The sequence below is a fragment of the Eulemur rufifrons genome, chromosome 17, assembly GCF_041146395.1.
Source record: "Eulemur rufifrons isolate Redbay chromosome 17, OSU_ERuf_1, whole genome shotgun sequence".
Lineage (NCBI taxonomy): Eukaryota > Metazoa > Chordata > Mammalia > Primates > Lemuridae > Eulemur > Eulemur rufifrons.
Window position 1 is genome coordinate 86,572,779 of NC_090999.1, and position 25,029 is coordinate 86,597,807.

Consider the following 25,029-nt stretch of genomic DNA (forward strand, 5'->3'; position numbering starts at 1 on the left):
CTATTGTGACTAATGCTGCAATAAACATGGGAGTCCAGATATCTCTTTGAGATCTTAACTTCAATTCTTTTGGTTATAGACCCAGAAGTGGGATTTCTAGATCATATGATAGCTCTATTTTTAAGTTTTTGAGGAATCTACCTCTACTGTTTTCCATAGCTTCTGTACCATTTTACATTCCCAACAAAAATGTACAGGGATTCCAATTTCTTCACAACCTTGCCTACAATTGTTTTTTGTTTTGATTTGTTTTGTTTTGTTTTTTTTTTTAATGATAGCCATCCTAACAGATGTGAAGTGATCACTCATTGCAGTTTTTATTTGTATTTTTCTCATAATTTATGATATTGACCATCTTTTTATATACCTACTGGCCATTTGTCTGTACTCTTTGGAGAAATGTCTGTTCAAATCCTTTGCCCATTTTTAAATTGGATTATTCAGGATTTTTTTTTTTCTCCACTATAAAGTTGTAGGAGTTCTTTATATATTTTAAAGATTAGCCCCTTATCAGGCATATGATTTATAAATATTGTCTCCCATTTTGTAGGCTGTCTTTTTAGACTATTGATTGTTTCCTTTGCTGTGCAGATGATTTTAATTATTTTATAGTTTCATTGTATGCTGTATTTTTTTCTTTTGTTGCCTGTGCTTGTAGTGTCATATCCAAGAAATCATTTCCAAAAACAATGTCAAGAAGATTTTCTTCTATGTTGTCTTCTAGGAGTTTTATAGTTTCGGGTCCTACATTTAAGTCTTAATTCATTTTGAATTGATTTCTGTATATGTTTTAGGTAGGGATCTAATTTCAGTTTTTAACATGTGGACACAGTGTTTTCCCAGTACCATTTATTGATGAAACTATCCTTTAACAATTGTGTGTTCTTGGCACTCTTGTCGAAGATCAGTGGAGGGTACAGATTTTGAGCTCATGATCTTTAATTTGTTGGAATTATTTCAGTACTGGGTTTAGGGTCCATTTCTCCAAATATGATTTACATCTTCATCTGCCAACTGCCTAGGGACACTGCCAACATAGACCAATTAGAATCATCCCATGATTTTTGTTTCTGTTTTTGTCATTCTGTTTTGGTTTATGGGTTAGTTTTTAATACATATAAAATAAATTCTCGCCCCTACCAGGAATGAGAGTAAATTCATTTTATCAGGATAGACATTTTTCTATTTGTTGTGCTCTATCAGAGCCACATGACAAGTTAGTATTTTTATTGACTGTGAAGCAAATTTTTATTTCACAAATGAAATAGTCACTGCTATAGATCTGTGTTTTATGGTGAATTCCTTGTTCTGACAAACTCCAAAGTTTGTCTCCTTGTTCTTGATGAAGTTTTAGTTCTATTAAATTCAAATCCTTGTTTCCCTGAAATGAATGTCAGCTCTACTGCTTTCTCTGAATCCATATGCTTTCTTGGTTTCTGCCCTTCATTATTTCTCTTGGTTGCCTCCAACTGAATCATGTATTTAAAAAATGTTTTTAATATTTTATTCAGCATTATAGTTATTTTATTTTGCAAATATTTCTCAAGAATGTCTAGTATAGGCCAGGCATGGTGGCTCATGTCTGTAATCCTAGCACTTAGGGAGGCTGAGGCTGGAGGATCGCTTGAGGCCAGGAGTTCAAGATCAGTCTGAGCAACATAGAGAGACCCTGTCTCTATTAAAAAAAAAAAAAAAAAAAAGAAAAGAAAAGAAAGAAAAAATATTTAGTATATATTAAATATTTATAAAAACTCTTTAATATTTTAATCAAGTCTTTACTAAAAGTTTCAGAATTGCCTGCCATATACATTGTACAGGAATGAGCATAAACTTTATTATATGATAGTTTTCTTCTCTGAATTCCCTCTGTCCTTCTCTTGCTCTACCCTATCATAGCTCGTAGTTTTATCATCTCCTCTTCTATACCATGTCCACTGCCAATACTTTAAATTAGGGCTAATACATTTTATAGATTATGTGTGGGGTTATATTCTATACACCAAGCCATGTATCAATGCATTTCTTCTGAACACGTACACAGCATGTTCAGATAATTATTAAGGTTATTAAGTAGGAAATGTCTAATTTCCTTAAGCACTAAGTTTGACATTTGATATCTCTGACATTTCACTTTGACACTTCTTGTTTTATTTTTATTGAAAAGGTACATCTTCAGTATTTCAAACACACGTTTTGGCTTGTGAATACCTTTAAAGTTTGTTTTTAGTGCAATATTTGTGAAGCCATGGAAAAATAAAAGATTTGTGTTATTTTCAAATATGAGTTCCATCATGGAACCAATGCAGCACAGACAGCTCAAAATATCAATGGAGTGTTTGGGAAGGATGCGGCTAATGAATGCAGAGCATGTCAATGTTTTGAGAAGTTCTATTCTGGTGATTTTAATCTTGAAAATAAGCATGTGGGAAACCTGAGACAAAGGTGGATAATGATGAGCTAAAAAATGTAGTGGAAGCGAATCCATCTAAACCTGCACATGAATTAGCAGCAAGGTTTAGCGTTACTATTACAACAATATTGGAGCATTTGAAACAAATCGGCAAGATAAAGAAGCTGATAGATGGGTTCTGCATGAATTAAAAGAGCAATCATAAGAGAAATTGTCTCAAAGCTTGTCTTTCTTTGCTGTCATAACATAAAGGCAAATCATTTCCACACTGTATTATTATACTTGATGAAAAATGGATTCTTTTTGACAATCGCAAGCATCTGGCACAATGGTTGGATAAAGATGAAGTGCCAAAACACAGTCCAAAGCCGAATATTCATCCAAAAAAGCTAATGGTGTCTGTTTGATGGTCCAGCACTGCTATTATCCACTACAGCTTCGTGAAACCTGGTCAGTTGATTACAGCGGATGTCTGCTGCACCCAACTGGATGAAATAATAGCATGTTGGGATTAAGCAGCCAACATTGGCCAGTAGAGATAGGCCAATCCTCTTATAAGACAAAGCTCAACCACATGTTGGACAAACAAGCTGCTCAAACTACAGAAGCTGAATTTGGAAACTATCATCCACTGCATTCACCAGACCTTGCACTAACTGACTACCACTTCTTCTAGGCTTTGGACCACTTCTTGCAAGGAAAAATATTCAATTCACAACAAGCTGTGGAAAACACTTTTTACGATTTCATGGCCACTCACTCTCCAGGCTTCTTTGCTGCTGACATAAACATGGTACCGTTAATTTTAATTTAATTAAAATTAAATTGAAAGCATGTTACATGTCAACAAAGCAAATTTACTGTTGAAACTGCCCTTTACAAATTAATAAAGGGGTGCAAGACAAGAACTGTGTGGTTGGGGCCTAAGCTTTGTCACCATTAAGATGACAAAACTGCGTTGATAGTTTAGGCACATACTTTGATTAATCATACTGCTTCTTGTTTGAGATATAATAAACTACACTTTTGATTCAAAATTGGACATTTTATATTTAATGACCTAATATATCCCTTCAATTCTAAGGTGATATTGATGGTAACAAGTGCCATAAATTAATATCAGCTCCAGAGTGGTAAGTTAAAAAAAAATCACTTTGTCCACTCAGAAAACAAAGAAATATCAGTCTCCATATTAGCTTCTAGTGTTATGAAATGTGAAAAACTTATTTCCCAGAATCCAAAATTCTACACAAATTGGCTGGACAGGCTGCCCAGCCCTGGATTTCATTTATTCTCACAACAGCCTTATGTGGTACTTACTATTATACCTGAAATTAAATGATTCTTGAAATAAGCAGTTTTTCAATTCATGAGATAAGCTTTTTAAAAGCTATTTCCTGCTAAGAGGCTGAAGCTCAGAAGGAGCTTAAGACTCAGGTCACTTAACTGCAAGATCAGAGCTCCCATTCTGCTCACCTGCACAAGGCTGTCTTCTTTAGTGCACATGTCTGCCCAAATCAAATTCCCCTTATTGTCTTCTCCAAACTATGATGGTAAATATTCTGTGCATGGAGAAATGTGGTACGTGTAAACAGAATCTTTAAAAGATAAAATATGCACAACAATGTAGCCTATTCTTCAAATTTATTTCCTTGTTTGGCCAAGTATAAATTCTTGAAGTCGTAAGTATTGAAAATTTGTTTCCATTTTGAATATTTATCTAAATTCATTGGTTTCAAAATGAGTTTTATGATAATGCCTATCATCAGAGCTTATGCCATTAAGTGTGGTATAAAACAGTGTGAAACTCATCAGTTTCCCCCAAAATATATATGCATGTATATTCTTTATATATATGTAAGGAATAATATACATATATAGCATGTTCTGTAATACTTTAAAGATGAAAATGTGAGCAAATCTGCAAACTTTATCATGCATTCAAAAATATGTCCACATCTGATAATTACCAAATTTGTATATGCATTGTATCAAAAACAAATGAACTACCTATAGCATATGCAGGAGATCTTCAAGGTTTGGGCAAGGTGTAATTTTAACTAATAGTCTGAATATAGATCCATACACTAGGAAAAAGGATATGAACACTTTTAATGGTTCAGCAATCTGAATTAAATGACTCTCTATAGAAGCAGTTATAAAAGTCACAAAGAAAGGTTTTGCTAAATCCTAGGTTGGCCTTAAATCTTCAATAATAGTGCAAGGGTGGAAAAATAGATATCAATATTATTTCTAAAAGTTTAATCATTTTCAAAACTCCTTTGTAAGTTATAACAACAATGAAATATTCAATTACTTAAAATTATCTTCACTTGCATATTAGCACTTAAACTAGAGACTAAGAAAACTTTTGTCTTTTTTCTTGTATATGTACATATAAAAAATGTACACGTACCATTTGAATTAGGAATTCTATTCACAGAAATTATACTGAAAAGATAAAATTAAGTGTAAAATTTAATTGCATATATTTTCAGCATTGTTAATTAAAATTAAATTGAAATCATGCTAAATGTGCGACAAAGCAAAGTTACTATTGAAACTGCCCTTTACAAATTAATAAAGGGGTGCAAGATAAGAACTGTGGTAGGGGCCTAAACTTTGCAAAGACACAGGCATAATTCAAAATAATAATAATCACCAGCCATTGTCCCCTAGTTTGCTTTCCTGTAATTGCTACTCAGGAGTCACATAGCTGATGGTCATAAAGATTCTTAACCTTCTCCATAGATAAGGTCACCCATGTGAAACCTAAGGCTAGTTTTTGAAATATCTTCCAGGAGTTGCATTCCACTGGATGGGCTGACCCACCCTGACCAGTGGTGCATACCAAGGAAATGACTCAACTGGTCTTACAACCCTCACCCAGGAACTGATGCAGAACAAGAAGACAGTTTCTACACCCCTATGGTTCCACTGTGAACCCAGCCAATTAGCAGACCCAATGGCCTATCCCTTTGCCCACCAAATTATCTTTAAAACCCCTTTCTCCCAAATTCTCAGAAGAATTTGAGAATTTCTTTCTGTCTCCTCACACGGTGCCTGCAATATTAAATGCTTTCTATATGCTGTAACCTCTTGTGCCTCAGTGTATTGGCTTCCCCTTGAGCAGTGGGCAATGAACCTGGAAGGCTGTAACACTGTGATACATCATGAAGTTAATATATTTATGCTTAACAAATATAATGTATAAATATTTCTTTGTTACAACATATTGTTAATAAAAATAAAATATATATAAGATAAAATGTTAAGAATATGTATCTATAAATTTAAAAGAATTGGTAATATTATACCAAAAGGGTTAACAATGATTTTTTTAGAGTGGAGGAGTTGTTGGTATATTTGTTTGCTTCAATTTGATTATTCATATTTTTTGCTTTTTGCAAAGGAATGTACACAATTCATGTAAAATAAATACTTTTTCGAAATTAAGCACACACACATGCAACTACCACGGGCAGATCAGAGTGAGAGGAAAGCATCAAAGTAAGAAACAATATCATTTATTAGGCATCTGCCAGTTGCAGCCAGGTTCTGTGCCAGCCCACCACTCCATTCACTACGCTGCACTCGCAACGATCCTGTTAGGGTAGAACTTCTAAATCCATTTAACAGATGGTAACCTGAGTTTCTAAAGGGTTAAAAGCATGCAAGACTACACAACATGCAAGAGGTAGAACACAAGAACTCTCCCATACATAAACCTACCTTTACTCTATTCTTTTAAATACAAAATTTGTTTTTAAACAAATCATCTTTACTGCTTAACTAAAGAAGTAGTGTCTTGCAAGTGGATATATTGAAGTTATTAAATTTTTTCATTATTCTTTGTGACCAGTGAATTAAAATTTAATTCTCTGTGATCAGTGAATTAAAATTTAATTCTCTGTGATCAGTGAACTAAAATTAAGAAAACAAAAAACCATATTGCAGTTTCTCAGTTGAGTATGTGGGAAGAATGAACTGACATAGGCCAATAATGAGTCCAGGAAGTGATGATATGAATATGTAAAAATAACTTATGTTTCTTATTTATTAGGAGACCAAAGGGAGCCTTTAACACCAAGCATAAAAACCCAAGTGTCTGTCTTTATCCATGAGCATCGTTTGTATTTAGAGTTATGTCAGGGAATTGGCTCCTACAAAGTGATTTCATTGCTTTGTTATGGGTCCCTTGACTGGGAGGATTTGAAAATATAATTTACAATGTATGAGAACATATTTTATTAAATATATTGGGAATCTAAAATAACAAGAATCTTAAGATCTATTGTTGGGATTCTAGAGCATAAGTATTAAGATGTTCTATTTGGCAAAAACACAAAATTTAAATACACACTGCACACAGGGTACTATTTTTTACAATAAATGTAGTAACAAAATTATGTAACAATCAAATGGACATTACAGATGATGATAATATCATCATGTAACAGAAAAAAATATATTCTTGAATTTATTGCAATTGCAACTTTGCGATGAAAATGCTAACACGAGGGAGTTTTTAATACTTTTCCAAAGACACTTTTCAGGTGTTTATGGCCTTTTGCTAACAGAATAAATTTGGCACTCCAGTCACTGTAAACCAGCTTTAGAGGCATTTTAAAGACATGGATTAGCGAGTTCCTTTGGCACTAGGTAAATAACAGGTGGTGATGACTGACAGATTAAGTGGCAGCCTCTCAACCATTTACTCCCGTCATCACTGAGAGTGGAACAGAGTTAATAATTCTACTTCTGTGGGATTATGGACCGACAGGGCCTGATGTGCTGCTGTAACTAAGTGGCAAAGCAAGTCAAGTCTTGTCCTTTCCTGATCACTGAGACTCCTTAAACATTCTGCTGTCCTCGCCTGATTTGATGTTGCTCCTTCCTACTGGCTTTCCAGATGATGGGCATAGATAGAAGGACAGGCTCTGCAAATGCTCAGAATTGTTTGCTGGGATGCTTGATAGACATCAGTAAAATCACCTCACCCCTGGATCGATCAGGAGAGGGCATGACCCAATATAGGGAAGCCATGAGGATTGACTCATCTTTGCAACTGTCAGAGAAACACCAGTCTGCAGTGTGTGTGTGAGAGAGAGAGAGAGACAGAGGTTGGGGTGGGGGAGATAACATTGCTTCACTCTTTTTCTGGCATGCTATGCATGTCCCTATCTCTACACTGTGGTCATGCTTGGTCTCCCTATTTGTGGGGTAAGGCCTAAAACTCAGGCCCAATATTATGTGCTGCCTGGCAAATGTTGAAGCTAGGAGAACCTCAAATAGCCTAACTATTAATACAAGTTTGCCTCCCCATTTTGCTCCAACAAAGTCCTCCCTTCAAACAACCCTCCTTATCAAAGGGAAAAGGTTCAATTTCTCCTTATTTCTGAGTGATGGGTTTCAGCTTTCTGCCCACCTGTGAAATTATTCAAACATGCAAACTACATCCGACATGGCAACCAGGGCACACCCCATCCTTTTGAAATTACAGTCTACCTCCCACATTGCCTACTCATTCATTGTTTCCAAATATAATCCTTGTGTGGTTCTATGGAATGCCCCTCCCCCAGGCTGTGAGTATATGTGACTGATACTGCTGTAGATTTCATTTCGTCAATGTTGGGTATTGTGTAGCTGGTCATCCCATAACCCTAAAATGGTGTTGCTTCCTTAGCAACAGTGTGAATTAAAACACCCATACATTCTTTTTTTTCTTTTTATTTCAGCATGGGGGTACAAAATTTCAGGATAAGTATATTGCCCTTGCCCCTATACCTCCTCGAGTCAGAGCTTCAAGCGTGTCCATCCTCCAGACAGTGTGCATTGCACTTATTATGTATGTATACACCCATCCCCTCCCCCTCAACATCTGCCTGATACCTGATTAATGTTATTCCTAAATGTGCTCTTAGGTGATGATCAGTGAAACTAATTTGATGGTGAGTACATGTGGAGCTTATTTTTTCATTCTTGGAATACTTCATTTAGTAGAATGGGTTCCAGCTCTATCCAGGAAAATACAAGAGGTGCTATATCACCATTATTTCTTATAGCTGAGTAGTACTCCATGGTATACATATGCCACATTTTATTAATCCACTCATGTATTGATGGGCATTTGGGTTGTTCCCACATCTTTGCGATTGTGAATTGTGCTGCTATAAACGTTCGAGTGCAGATGTCTTTTTTATAGAACGTCTTTTGTTCTTTTGGATAGATGCCCAATAATGGGATTGCTGGATCAAATAGTAGGTCTACTTGTATCTGTTTAAGGTATCTCCATATTGCTTTCCACAGAGGTTGCACTAGTTTACAGTCCCACCAACAGTGTATGAGTGTTCCTGTCTCTCTGCATCCATGCCAACATGTATTGTTTTGGGACTTTTTGATAAAGGCCATTCCCCACCCATGCATTCTTTAGTCACACATCCTTTATGCTCAGTTCTAGTCCTTTCTCTTAAAACAAATCTTCCTCATATAATGTTAATATAAGTCACAATAATCTGTCATCCTAAATACCAAATTAAGTTCTGTACTCTTAATTTTAGCCCTTTCAAGATACCTCTTTATCCTATTATAGAACCAGACTGCCATTGTGTCTCCTTATCACATTGAGTTTGTAACATCTTTGAGACTAGTCACTGAGGATGTTGCTTTTTTGTTCTGTACAGTCCTTTAAATTGAGAACTTTGTAAGTAATTAGAGAACTAAATTGATTTGGAGATAATAAAACCAGATGCTTTACTTCTTACCCTGGGCCTCACCTCCATTTCACAACTAAGCCATCTTTTTTCTATAAATTTTGCTTCCAGATCACAAGTGAAAATAAGCATACATTCCCCACGACTACTAGAATTTAAAAGTGCCTGAAAGTATATGTTCTATTCGTAGTGAATTGATTGCACTATTTTTGATTATTAGAAGACAAAATAGTTTAACATTCTGAATTAATATTAGTTTTGTTACTGTTTTCTTCTTTATTCTTTGGACAGTCTTCTTTCTTCACTGACCCCAGGTCTTATTCCTTAAGTATGCATAAATACCAAGCCGAGCCCTTGACTTACAGCTATTATTTTTCTGCACTTTCTCCAGCTAAGTAGGTCATGTGCTAAGTCTCAGTTCTTACCTTACAGCGAGGAGTCCCAACCTCTCAGCTGAAACTGCAGTTCTCCCTCTGTGCTATGCACTGACTTATGCAGGGATATAACACGGTGAGTTCAAACTTATATTCTAAGACTTAATACGTATTTCTTTCATATAACTTTTATCTCATTTTCTATGTTTTAAACAGAAACATAATCATTCTGCCAGGTATTTATCTTAAAATTTGGGAATCATTTTTGATTCCTCCTTTTTCTCCCATTTTTGTATTGATATAATCATAGAAGTAGTAAGCTTTGGAGGAACAAATACAAAGACTGGACTGACTGGAAAACAAGAATTCTACAGGATAGAGATGGTTTGTTAGTGCCTTCACAGAATGTAACTATTCGGAGGCAGAATGTGTATTTCATATATGTATCTGCAGTGTTGTCATTCGCACACATATGAATGGCTATTGGGAACAAAAAGAGAATATTACCATTTGTGTGTGTGTGTTACTTTAATTTCTCTTCTCAAGCAAGCTTACTTGACTTGATATTATTTACAAAGGAATTCCAATCCAATGTAAAAATTATTTAATTTTTATAAGCTTCCATCTCTCTAAAATTAATTATGCTTCTTCAAAGAAGAGCAGCAGTAAGGTATATCAATCATGTTTATTAATAAAATAGAAGAAATAAAAATAATAACCATGGATTTTGTTTATTTTCTTATACTTTAAAAGGATCAGGAAAAAATCATCATGCAATCATTTTTGATACGCTTTTTGTCTTTTTTATTGGCTGCCAGGGATCTAGCAGTCAACTAGAAAGCACAGATAGACTGTGGGAAAATTTTAAATGGAACAATGTTGTACCTGTGAAACTCAATTTGAAGCGTGAAATCATTTCACCTACTTGAATTCTCAGAGGCATACACAAAAGTACAGACCCAAATATGCCATGGGGAAAAACTTTCTGTATAAGACTATGACAAATCACATACATAACCCACAGATATAGTAATTCAAATGCAATATTAGTGATTTTAACACAATTTGATTGGGATATCTTTGCAGCAATATTTCCATATAACACATGTGAATTCTATTCTCTATTGTAATATTGAAGATTGTCTGCAACATGTTAAGTGTTTTATAAATTTAAACAAACACTTGACTGCAGGAAGTTAATTTAATAAATTTTAAAGGAACATGCAAAATATGTATCTATAAGTAGGACTCATTAAAGACAACTACTTCCTATGATTATTTGAAAATAATTAATAGAAGAAGGTGTTATTTGCTGTTCAACATTCACTCTATTCATGACTTTAATTATATCATGGACTATGGTAATATATTGTCAAGGAAAAGAAGATAGACCTACTTAAAGAAAAGATTTGCAGAAACATTTTAGAAATACTAAGAATAACAAAGATATACACAGTACAATTTAGTCAAATAACAGGAATTATATATATTTTTAAATGTATTATGGATTACTAATAAATCTCTCCATGGCTTCCATGAAAGACCTCAGGTATAGGCCAATAGAAGAGACAGCCCTAATAGATAAGTTACTTTGAAAATTGGTCATAGTTCAATGGGCCCTTTCCACATTTTTCCTTGGATTTTGCTAACTAACCCTGAGGGCTTGTCAGAACTTTGTGTGGCTTTGCCCATGTCCAAACTTTAGTCAAAAGAGAGGGATCAAAGAAAGAGAATTATTAGCATAATTTCTGAAGTGAGGGACTTAAAGAATTCTTCAATTCAACTCTAGATTTTTTAAAAATATAATAAAAACTCACTTAAATAAGAGTTTTAGACTCTTTCCATTGAGGCTAAATATAAAGCAGGTCAAATGAAAAAGAGTTTGTAAATTCTTAATTTCTCATTTTATTTGTAATCATTTTTTCTCTCAACATATATTTTTATTTTTCATGGTAATTCTATAAGTTGCTGAGATAACACAAATGGTTGAATTATGAAATCAAACTCATGTGAATCAGAGATGTAATCAAGTAACAAGATGTAATAATAATTTCAAAGATACAAGTAATTTTAAGAAAAAATTTTATGTATAATGAAATAAATTCAAATTAGAATGAGCTTTAATTTTATAGCTGTTGGATTGATAATTAGTAAAAAGTGGAGAGATAAAGGGAAATGGCTCTCTCAAATAATTTTAGTAAGAATGGAAATTGGTACAAAACTGTGCAGGGTAATTTTACTACATGTTTCAAATTTTAAAGTGTTCATATTCTTTGATGCAAAAAAATTCATATACAAATCTATACTGCAAATATACCTACACTGGAGCACAGCAGTATGTGTAGAAGTATGTTCAAAGCAACATAAAAAAAGAAAAATAGAAAACACTTATCTATATGGGAAGGATATTTCAATCAGTTAAGATACTCTCCAAAAATGGAAAGCCGTTTAAGAGTATATATCTGAGATTTAATTTAAGATAGTTGCAATAAATAACATAAAATATGATGCTGTTTGCTTAAGAACTTAAGAGTTGCATATATTAATATTTATATATTTCTAGAAATTTTATAGTAGGCTAAGTAAAGAAATAGCCACTTCAGTGTATGATCTAAAATAAAAGAAAGAATGATTATATGAAGGAAAGGTGGATGCAGGTCATAGTATTATTTTGTACTCTCAAATTTCTGTAACAGGGATGTATCATGTCCATACTAATAAAATTGTTAAAACATTTTAAACAAAGATATCATCATTTAGCTCAACAATTTAGAAAAATAACAAAAGAAAGCAGATGGAGAAAATCATAACAATATATAAATTCAAATTTAATGAATCAGAAAAGCAGTGACAATAATAAGCAAATTTAAGAGCTATTTGCTTGAAGAAACCAATTAATGGACAAAAAGGATACAAATACAGTAAAGTTGAAAATGATGCTATTATAACAGAAAGGACTATTAAAGTAAAAGTACAAATATTATTTTCTCATAGCAAATACACTGTACTCAGTTTGTAAATTTGTTGTTTTGTGTTTATTTAGAATGACCAAGGGATGGTCTTATTTATTGACAATATTCCTAAGACATGTAGCACACATACATCTTTTAACATAAAAATCGTAAAGTCAGTAAGGCAAAATTGAATCATTTTAGGAGTTGCAATTTCACAACTGCATAATCAGTACCTGATATTAATTTTGTCTCTGAGGCCTTCGCTTTAGTTTAAGAAGATACAAATCATCCTGAATACTGTGAGTATATAAATCTGAACAATTTTTGATACATACATAAGTAGAATGTGCCAGAGAAGAAAAATTTCCAGAATGATTTCTCTCCTTTTGTTTCATATATAATTAGTAAAATTATTAATTCCACACACTTATATTTGTTCTGGCATTATCAGATATTCTACCGAGGAAGCTCACACTCCAATAATGAATCCCAATCTGAGCAATATCTTTATGGAATCCAGTCAGTCAGGTCTCAGCCAAATAGTTTGGCTGGAACACTGAGGACAGATGTGGCTAGATCTATCTGGGCTCAACTCAGCTGTTGGCACAGAACCAGTAACTAGAATATAATTTCCCAAGGTGGTAATCATCTGGGTCAGGTTGAGCAAAGTAAAAGACAATAAATAATTTATAGTAGCTACCTGATTTTGTTCAAATTATTTGTTTGATTTAGTTTTTCTAAATGATTAACTGGAAAGCCCTGTTATATTCAATTAATTTTATGATTATTTATTTTCAACTGACAAAGATTATTTACATTTATAATCTACAACATGATGTTTTGAAATATGTATACATTGTGGAGTGCTTGAATAAAGCTAATTAACATATGCATTACTTCATATATTTATCTATTTTTTTGTGATGATAACCCAATTAATTTAGTACATTTATATTTTTTCAATGAGATGACTTCCCCAGGACTATGAGTGATTTCTTTATTATTGGTCCACCTGGTAACATTTCAGGGAGCCGACTCTTTCAGTAACCTAAAGCAAAGGGTTCTAATGAGAGGCTGAGCAGGATAACTGTAGAGCAAGTCTGGAGAGCTGATGTTAGTGTAACCACGTTTGTTCTGACTCACTCTGGGCCAGCTAGTTAGCCACACTTTGTATGGAAGAAGAAGGCAGGCTGCTAAAATTCAGGGCACTACTACATAATGAAGTATCTGAGGGGACTTCTAGGGCAGGTGTGATAGATTTGAGTTCTCAAAGCTTACACTGGGAAAATATAATTACAACTAATCTATCGACAAGATTAATCTCTTGCTACTCCAAAGACCACCAGCATTGCCATCATCTGGGAGTCTGTTAGACACACAGAATCTCAGATCCAGTTCCAAACCCTACTCAGTCAGAATCTGAAACAGTGAAATTTGAAAAAAATCCCAATAATGATAGTAAGGGGGAAGAGAGAAAATTTGGGGAGGTGATAGATATATTTATAGCTTTGATGGTGTTGATGGTTTCATGGATGCATAATTATTTCCAAACTCATCAAGACGTATGCATTGAATATGTACATTAACTATGTCAACATTAGTAGCGTGGTTTAAATGAATAAGTTAATAAATAAGTAAAACTTGCTCAGGTAATGTGTATGTACAGCAAAGTTTGAAAAGCACAGTTCATAGATACCTCATACATAGCAAATATTTGGCCCATAACCACCAAAGAATTCTTGAAGCATTTACTATAAATTCTTCATTTATTTGTCAACAAATAATTAAATCTCTAAGACCAGTTCCGTCTACAAAGACAGCAATTATTAATAGTAACACAGGCCCGAGTATTCCTTCTAACTTTGTTTTCCAAATATATAGATGGGATTGTCATCTGAATTAGTTGCTTTCTTTTTCCCATTTCAGTGGGTGGTGATAATGGATTTAGGAATCCGTGCACTTTAATTTTGTGGTAAAGTTAATTTTTTCTTTCAGATGGTCAGAAAAGGTGATGTTCTGCTTGTTTATTTATTTGTATGGAAAATACTTTGCAGTGGGAAGTATGTGTCCAATTTTCTAATTGCTACTATCAGAGTGATTTCTAACAAAATCTGGTATAATCTGATTCAGCAAGGGTAAAGAGATTTTAATACGTGTTCCTTGATTGGGACCCAGTAGGTCATTGTACAAGAGTACATTAGTGTGTGGAATTTTCAAGGAAAGTGACCTTGCCCTATAAATGATAAGATCAAAGGCAATGCATAAAACCCTGACAATATACAATTATTTTATTGTTGGAATATGTACTTGTGAGTTGTCAAAAGTCTGGAGGCAAGGCAAGCAACTTCTTAAGCTGCCCATGATTATTTCATAAGAACATAATACTGCTTTTTCATTTGGTGTGACATTCATACTTTGGGGGGCAAAAGTTATTTTCTGAGATATTTTAAATTTGTGTTGTAGTTTTTTGGTCACTTCTTTCTTTATCATCTCATTTCTCTTCTTGACTTCTCCAAAACTTTGAGGGTAATAGTTGAAGTGCAGGAATTTGTTATATAATTTATTCTCATATAATTTACTACCTGAACCGTGAATAAGCTCCTTCTTACAGCAAATAGAAACAGGGCATTTAGACAAGTAATTAAATCATTCAATTTTCTTGGTTTGGGCTTTTGTTTTCACCAACTGTTATACAATTAACTCTCATGCAAGAAGACAATTTAATAAATTTATAAAATAAATATACATTGGATGTACAACATTCAAATCCATTTACCTTGGGAGTTTATACAAAATCCATTTGTAAGTTTAGGAAAGGAACCAAGGGGTAGGACACGTAATTAATCAAAGTGTAAGCTATGTGTTGGAAAATCAGCTCTTCAGAAAATAAAAAAATAAAGAAAAAGATCTAGTTCATAATTTGCAGTGATTGTAGGCTTATGTGGTGTTCTGACTTTACCTTTCCTCAGGGCATACCAGCTAAGAGGCTGTAGAGCTCTTCATTTCAGCAATTCTTTTCATTTAAGATTATGTCCTCTTAGTCTTGTTCCCTTCAAACATACATTTGGGCTAACTTTTCTAACTTTACACTGATCTTTCTTTTTCAGTTTGGCTAGTTCTGTGCTAATCATATGCAGGAACGAGGGAAATGCACTCTCTTCCTGAAGTTTAATCAACTGAGGGTGTTCTGTGCCAACAGCTGAAGGACAGTCCTGCTGCCACCTCCTCTTCTGATCTCCTGTGTCAGAGGTCCTGATGATTTGTAGGCTAACCTTATTAATATCAATACTGAATATTGAATATAATTAATTCCTTTCAACCTCATAATTATTAAAGGTGCACATACAAAACAACTTCTTTTCCTGTTCAGATACCATAAGAGCTGTGGCCACAAACCAAGATCTTTCATATGTAAAATGGAATGAGTCTTAGATTTGAAGCCAGATTCCTTCTAATGTGGACTTTGGAAGCCTAAGCAATTTTAATTTCATTATGTCTGAAAGTAATAAAACTTTCAAACAGAAGTTTTAAAATAAGTCATTTTTGAATAATTTTAGAGTTAAAATTTTGCATCTCAATTTTATGATTTGAATTTTTGTTGGTGAGGTACTCAGTGCAAGAATCAAGTTTGAATCTGTGGCTCTAATGAGCATTTCTTCTTTAAACCCAGTTGGTTTACAAGTTAGAATCCGAAGGCCAGATATACCTCTAAAGAGGTAGCACACACATTAAAAGACATAGTTTAAAAATAGTAACATAGTTTAGGCATTAAACTTTGTGTTAATAATTACCCCTTTCCCGTATTCATGTCTATGCTGTATTTTTATATTTGTCATTTTATCTTGAAAATCATACTGTTTTTCATAGTAATATCTAAATGATATTTTATCAAAGTCATATTACTGAAAAATATTTTGACTTGCATTATTATGATATCTTCTGTATTGTTTTTCTTAATAAGTTAGCAGCCCAGGATCCATTCCCAAACATTTAATCTGCTGTAATGTGGCCTGTTTAATTATCTGTCCCTGTATTTAGCCGTGCATACATGGATAAGCCATCTAAACTTTCCATATTTAAGCATTTTTATTGGCAAAATAAGGACAACCGTATACATTCTACAAGGCTGTTCTAAAGACCAATCATCATACGCAAAGGGCCTGGAAGAGTAATAGAATAGGGCAAGAGTCCAACTAATGTTCACTGTCACTGACATAGTATTAGTGGTCACCTTCTTAGAGTGAAATTCCATATTTTTTCTTTTCGTTTTTTGTCTCTATCTCAGGCTAAGTACATTGGATCTCTCTGAGCCCCAAATGGAATTAAATTGTAAATAATAATTGATTCTGCTTTTCAAGGGTAGGGTCTCAAATAGTTTAAACAAATTACCCATGTTAAGGAAGAGGAGAGAGATGATGAGGATTAGGATAGCACAGAGAGCAGCAGGGATGTGGGAGCTGCCAGAAGAATGTTTTAACAGGTGAACTTTATTAACTTGTCATAGTGCCAACACTTTCACTTTGTAATTCTCTTTTTACAATAGCATTGTAAAATTAAGTATTTCATAGGATCAGAGACTCTAATATAGGGACTGAAAGAGACTCTAACACAGAAATTGAAATGATGTTCCTTTTAAGAGAAATAAAGTTATAGTTTTCTAAGGGCCTTAAAATGGGTAGATAAAACTTTATTATTTCTTATTTAATAACCAATTTGTTAATCTCTAAACAATAAAAATTCTCCATCAGTCCATTGTACAATTATTACATTAAAAATTTATAAATGTAAAGCTAGATTTTTCCTAACACTGCAACATTGATTATAAACCTAATCGCTTAAACTTATGTTAAATGCTGTTAGCCTCTCACAGGCTATGTTTTTTCTGGAGCTTGGGGATTAGGTCTATTCAGGGAAGAAGGCCTCATTTTTCAAAGACCCATAATACCTGAGCACACCTCACTTTCTGTGTGGGTTTTCTCCTTTGCTATTCTCAAGAATATTTCCTAATCTATTCTGAGGCAGGGGAAGGGTAATGTGATAGATTGTGGGAGGAAGAACTGCTTTTCACCTTTTCACTCAAGGTGACTTCCTCAAATCTCTTAGATTGCTTCTACATTTGTTTCTCCCTCAGAGCAGATCTTACTACTTTGCTGTGAATATCTACTATAAACTTGGAGGGCAGTAGAATGAAAGAAAATATGTTATGCCACCGAAAATATAATGTGCTGCCCATCACAATATATGATGAAATGATTGTATCAAATCAATAGAGAATTATAGATTATTTAAGAAACGAAATGTTAAAATGATAAGAACAGATAATATACTTGATCTTAACCAAAAGGCGGAGAAGCAATGGATGAGCACACATGTGCACAGAGGGAAGTAAAACTCAGTGGAGATCATGCAGGGGGCTATGGAGGGAGAGGAGGGGATGGGTGAAAACCTATCTAACAGGTACGATAAACACTATATAGGTGATGGGCACACTTATAACCCAGACTCAAGCATAATGAAAGTGATCCATGCAACCAAAAACATTTGTACCCTGTAATATGTTGAAATAATAAAATAAATAAATAAAATAAAATGATAAATCTTTCATAGAAAAGATATGAAAATTAATCTAGGAAGAGTAAAGCAGTAAAAGAAAAATCTATAAAAAATTGTGAGTAGTATTTATTTTACCTTTTCGTGGTGAAGAACTTTCAGAATACAAATGCAAATCAGAAGATTAACAAAGAGAAAAGAAATGCTGCTGCTTAGATAATATATCTAAAAATATTAATATAATTTATTTTCCCCACAACACCATAGTTGCCTCTAGCCTTGTCCAATTTTCCTCTTTTATTTAATAAGCAAGTTTCTTGATAAAGAATCCTAGTCCTCACCCCTTTGTCTTCCTTTAACCTAATGTAATTACACTGCCCACATAGCCTTGCTCCAACCATATCTTCTATACTTGTAATCAAAAACCATGATTTTATCAAATCTAAAACATTTAAAATCTTTATTTTTATTCTCTCATTCATTCTCTAGTCCTTTATTCAACAAATATTTTTTTTTTCCAGGCAATAAAAGTAAAGCAGATATACTTAACAGCAATTCAGGCAATGCAGGTCATTATGGAAAGTTACATCATCCATAAAGAATGAGTGATCTTGAAAGAACAGTAAGAAACATGGAAAGCAGGCTGGATTAAGTGGAGAAATGAAATAAGGTAAAATATCAGGTTTTAAAAGGATTAAGGAAGGACCTAAATTATATACTTACCAGTTATATGTAATACAGAGATATTATACTCAATAACATAAGATTTTTAAAAATTTCTGTTTATATTTCCATTGATTAATTACCCTATTCCAATATATTTATGGTGAAAATAACTCAATAAATTCTAAAATATGGAAAATAGAGCACAATTATTTCCAAAAGTATTAACAATATAAATAGGAAACACAATCTATCTTTTGAAAATGTCTAAATTTTTCCTATAAGAATTATTGCATCCGAAAGAAAATAAAGTGTAACATATGAGAAAATAATCACAATGAGAACTCTATATAACAGAACTTCTAAACACTGTATAAAGTTCAGAAGAAATCCAGTGTTGTTATATTTCTAAACAAAAATAATAATAAAAAACCCCACAAATGCATCACCCTAATGAACTAATTGGAAGAGAACATATGTATGCAAAAAGAATACAAAGAAATTGTAAACATTAAAGCACAAATTAATGAATCAATCTATCCCCTCAAAACAAAAACAAATCAAATAAAGTCGGCAGATGGGAGGGGGGAGGGGATGGGTGTATACACACATGATGAGTGCGATGCGCACTGTCTAGGGGATGGACACACTTGAAGCTCTGACTGAGGCGGTAGGGAGAGGCAAGGGCAATATATGTAGCCTAAACATTTGTACCCCCATATTATGCTGAAATTAAAAAAAGTTAAAAAAAAAAAAAGAAACCTTACCTTTAATAAATAAATCTAGATAGACCTGGTTGTTTAAAAACAAAATTTAATAATGAAATATAAGAACAACTTGCTAACCTAAGACCACAAACAAATGAAAAGCCCCCAAACAACAAGCAGCTGTGAAGCAGAAATACATTTGTGATATTATATATAAGATATATAATACATGCTTATCTGAACTGTTTCCTAAAATGTACTATTGATTATCAAGATGGAAAAGAATTAACTCAATACTGCTTCGTTCCTAGAGTCTGATGTGGAATGTGTACACATACATGCATGTATATATGTGTATAGGTGGGTTAGTTAACATATTTAATGGTGTCTATGTATGCTGTATTATCTCAGTAAAATATTTTTAAGTATATTAAACAACATTCTTTTTGACATACATTTTACATTGTCAGAGGTATTCTAAAGAATATTTTAAGATTTTAATTTCCTTCAAGAATTTTTGTTTTTGCATTCACAACTTGCCTATTTGTGTAAGAGCTCTAGTTTTTAGCTTTGACATCTCTTCCTCACTAAGCTTAATTATTTCTAGCTTTTAATTTAAACTGAGAGATAGATGACTCTTCCTTTCACTTGAATACTTAGAGGGCTTTGCAGAGTGTTTAAATAACTGTCCTAATTTCAACATTATTTTGTCTCAGGGAAGAGGGAGGCCTGCAGAGAAGGAGGGAGAAGAGGAAACGGCCAATTGGTGGAAGAGTCAGAACACACACATTTATCAAGTTCGCCATCTTATATGGTCATGGTTTGTGGCACCCCAAAACAATTGCAATAGTAACATTAAAGATTACTGATCAAAGAGCACCCTAACAGATATAGTAATAATAAAAAAAGTTTGAAATATTGCCAGAATTACCAAAATCTGTCACAGTGCCATGAAGTGAGCCCATGCTGTTGGAAAAATGGAGCCCATAGGCTTTCTCCATTGCCACACACCTTCCATTTGTTAAAAAATACAATATCTGGGACGTGCAATACAGCACAGTACAACAAAACAAGATATGCCTGTATGCCAAATGTTACATGAGACACACTGATAGTATCTCACAGGATTTGAAACCAGGACAGTGTTCTTCCAACTATACAAGTAAATTTTGTTAGACACAAGCACAATTTATTAATAATGTCCTAAATACATAATTCTCTTATTTTGATTTTTAAGGTCATCTATCCAGTCTTGTCCCTCAGGCAGTATAAATGAGGCATCTATTACATATTAAACAGATACTATTTAGCTACTTTTATAATTAGTTGTATGAAAAATAGCCTTCTGGAAAAAATGTATTATCATAAAAATTCCCCTAAAATTCTATTTCTCAAAGATTAATTTTTATGTTTCCAATAAGTGGAAGTCATGGAACATTGTTATTGTAACAAGAGTCAAATATTTATTGAACATTTGCTAAATTGAAGACCATCTGCTAGATGCTATTAGACAAAACAAGGTATTGGTGAGCCCAGATCTAACCTCAAGAAATTCAAAGTCTTTCCCATGATCTTGAGAGAGAAGAGATAGTTAAAAATACAAGATAGCAACTGATACATGGTCAGTGAAGAACACCAGTCAGTAGCTGATGTGGGCAGAGGGATTAATTTATAGTGGCTTCATAAAAGAGATGAGGCCTGAGATTTGTTGTAAATTTCAAAATTGCTGAAAGAATACATTTTAAGGTTCTCCCACAGAAAAATAAGTTGATGAGGTGATGGATATGTTAATTAGCTTTATTTAATCTTTCTATAACGTATATATAGATCAAAACATTACATTATACCCCATAAATATACATAATTATCATTTGCCAATTAAAAATAAAGAAAAATATCAAAAGAAGGAAAAAAAGCCAATTGTTTTAACTTCATACATTCCTTGCCTGGAAATCACAATAATAATGGAAGTTAGCATTATAACTTTTTTTAGAATTTCTTGACCTGGATAATTTACTATTTGGTTCTTAGTTTATTCACTATTTTATTCTTCAGTATTCATGTGCTTTATTTTCTAGCTGTGTCATGTTCCTTCCAAAACAATACTCTTGAGGATAAGAAACATATTTATGAAGCTTGTTTGCCATGCTACTTTATACAAATATTCACGTGGCAAACAAACGTATGAAAACAGTGAAATGGCATGAAAAGGTCTACATTTGGCTTCATTAGTGTGCAAGGAAGCTATTGTATTATTTAGTATAAGCTAAAACCACCGTGATATAGAGACCCAAAATGTTTATGGGTTTAAATGCAATAAAAATTTATTTCTCATTTGCAGAACATCCCAGCACTTGTATTCCTGATTGACTCTTGGCTCTTGTTCACTTGTCATTCAAGAACTAGGGCGCATCCCATCTTACAGATTTATCATCTCACAGGTGATTATTATTTTCTCTACCTCGCAAGAAAAAGAGAAGAGGAAGTAGGGCTCAGACTAGCTTCCTATTAGTCTTTCCCAGAAACAGTGCTCATCACTTCTGCTCGCATTCCACTCACTGCAACTCAGCCACACAGCAAAGCTTCTATACAGGGAGGCTGCAAAATGCCTTTCAATTGTGTGCTCAGAGAGAAAAGAAAGTGAATCTATGGTAAACAGTTAGGAGTGCAGATACCATCAGTGCAGCTACCTTTTAAACTTATTAATACCATTCTCTCTGACAAATACCTGTACTCTAGGTACTTCTGAGATAGAGATTCAATCGACAGACATTTAATGGCTTTAACGTCAGCTGAAAGGAATACTATTTATGAAGGATCTGTGCAGTCCTACCATTCCTCTAGGGCACTGTTTCTGAAACAGGGGTGATTTTGCCCTCCTACAGAGGACATTTGGCAATGTCTGCTTGTATTAGGTTGTCACAACTGGTAGAGTAGGACTACTGGCATCTAGGGGTAGAAGCCAGAGAGGCTGATAAACATCCTGTAATGCACAGGGCAGCTCCCTATAATAAATAATACTAGGCTCAAATGTTAATAGTGCTAAGGTTGAGAAACTCTTCTCTAGAAACTCTATGATTTTCACTTAAAGCAAAGTCATGTCATTAAAAATATATCTAACCAGATTGTGTTATAGTATATCAATGTGTTATATATCGTGCTATATTGATCACTAAATGATTTTTATTTTGATACGATTTCTTTGGACTGTTCTGACAGATGTTACAAAAAAAGAAACTATGCAATTCATCCTTATTTTTATTATAAGGAAGACATATTAAATATATTGTATATTATAAGGGAGATATACTCTTCAACTCCTTGAAGAGTTTCAGCAGAGGTTTCTCTCTCTTATTAGTATCAGAAAAAATCAGAACATTGATTTTCTTCTTACTATATAGACATTCCTATAATTAATCAAACTTCACCACTTGTTTTGGCTATTAGAAAGTTTAGAGCCAAATATACGACAAAACTTTGGATGAAAATAGGCGTTAAAGGCATATGATTATTGTATGTGTGGACTCACTTGTTACTGGGATCTTATTTTTCCCACTTTTTCGTGCATGTGTGCTTATGTATGTCTGTGTGTCTGTACTTACTACATACCTACATTACTACTTTCTAACACTTTTGTCATTTTTAATCAATTTTCTTACTCATTCAAGTATATTTTATCAAGAATCATTCTTAAAACAATATGGAGTTAAAAAATAAGTGAATAAATTAAACAGCAATGATAAAGACCCATTCCCACAACATTCATATTTTTAAATAACAATATCCAAATATTAGCTGACTTATCTAATGTCACATAGTATATAACAGAATCTGAATCAGGAGGTGAAACGGTCAAAATATTACTTGATTTTGGACAAAGCAAGTATGGTAAAATGGGATCTAGAAATATTCATTCAGCTGTTTTGAGATAGATTTACTAGTCGTGGAATTTAATATGCCGCAATGTAACACCACAAACACCACAGCCTGACCCCAACCAATTATTTTTCTGCTTTTACTGAGGGATACATGCGAAGTTTTATCAAGCTCAATATTGATTTTAATCATCATTTGATATTCATGATCTACTCTTTAGTATGCACAAAATTGGGTTAATTTTTAACATAAACTCCTATCATCATAATCATCATATTTTTTCAATATTCTCTGAAATAATTTTTAGTGTTTGCTCTAAAATTGCATAGATTTATATAACCTAATGAATTATTGAACGTATGTATGGCTACACAAAATACAAATATTTTAAGCTCTTCATGATTTGCTGTACAATTAAATCCAAGTGCTATTTTTAAAATGCTCTAGGTTTTATTTAAAAAACACAAGCTGTCTTTTGAAGTATATATATACATTTTAAGCTAAAATTCACAAACTGGCAAGCTGTTCTCTTTGGCCTGCATGACATTTTAATTTTTAAAATACTTTTCAAATTATTTGATAACTTTTACAAATTGAGGTATTTCAGACAGGATAATCAGACTATCAGGACTCTTATTTCCAGATGGCAGCGATTATCCTAAGAGAAATAGCAGCTGCACCCTTTCCATTTCACCCTCGCCAAACTCTGCCAAGTTTGCTTTTTGCCATCCCCTTGCTGGCTCCTGTAGGTATCTCTTCTTGTGACCCACTCCCCACCTCTATGACTACAAATTTTAAAATGGCAGATAAATTTGGAGTATTTGATTTTTCTTTATGGTTATCAGTTTTGAAGATGGCATTTCTACTGTAATATTACATGAGAAAATGTCTGATTGCCAATTCAAAAGTGTTCTGAATGCCCTGTCATGATTTCATCAAGCCTGTGTGTCAGTACTGGTGAGCACAGGCAACCATGCCATGGAGAGTTTTGCTTCTATCTGAATGTTGTCTGAGGTATATCTATGCAAAGTTCATAACTTGGGCATGATGTGTTTAGCTCACCAAGATGTCTCAAAGATATGTCCTCCTGACTATACATGACAGACTCCTCTTCCTTCTCCAGCCTTCTCTCTCACAATCAACACGTACCAAATGAGAGTAAGCTCCAGAGTTTATAGATGACCTCCATTCGTGAATCTTTTCACCTTTCAGTAGTAATTTCAGAAAACATCCCAGACAATCTGTCTAGATGCCTTGAAGAAGAATGCACATTTATTGCAGAGGATGAGGTTAGGGAGTTTAGATTGATGAGAACCTTTTGGTTAAATCATATGGTGGACTGTAAATAAGATCATTAAGGCACTTGACTTTATTTGTACCCTATGTACATACATATTCAGGAAAAAAAATCACTTTAAAAGACTGAGTATCCTACAAGATATCATAAAGTTAAGAATTTAAAAAATTGATGGCTATATAAAGTGACATCCAGAGTAATGCTTGAAAATTACACCATAATAACATATACAAACCCTTTGGTGTATGAACCCCAAATTAGGCTCTCAGATGCTCATAGGAAATCAGAAAGGAAGAAACCTGTCTAGAGATATGATCCATAGTGCCCGTATAATATAAACAAAGTGATTCCTCAAAAGATTCCTACTTGCTCCAAGAATAGAGGGAGTTTATCCTAGCAGTTTTCATAAACAAAATGTTTTAAAATGAAATTAAGGGCAATATTCATATGTTTAAGTAATAATTTCATGAGACTATTTCTTACTC

At 33.5% G+C, this 25,029-nt stretch overlaps 1 pseudogene; it reads right to left on the reverse strand.

Annotated features, from left to right (window-relative positions):
* Positions 1–17,671: 17,671 nt before the first annotated feature.
* Positions 17,672–17,808, reverse strand: LOC138398574 (U2 spliceosomal RNA; annotated as a pseudogene).
* Between the last annotated feature and the right edge of the window lie 7,221 nt (positions 17,809–25,029).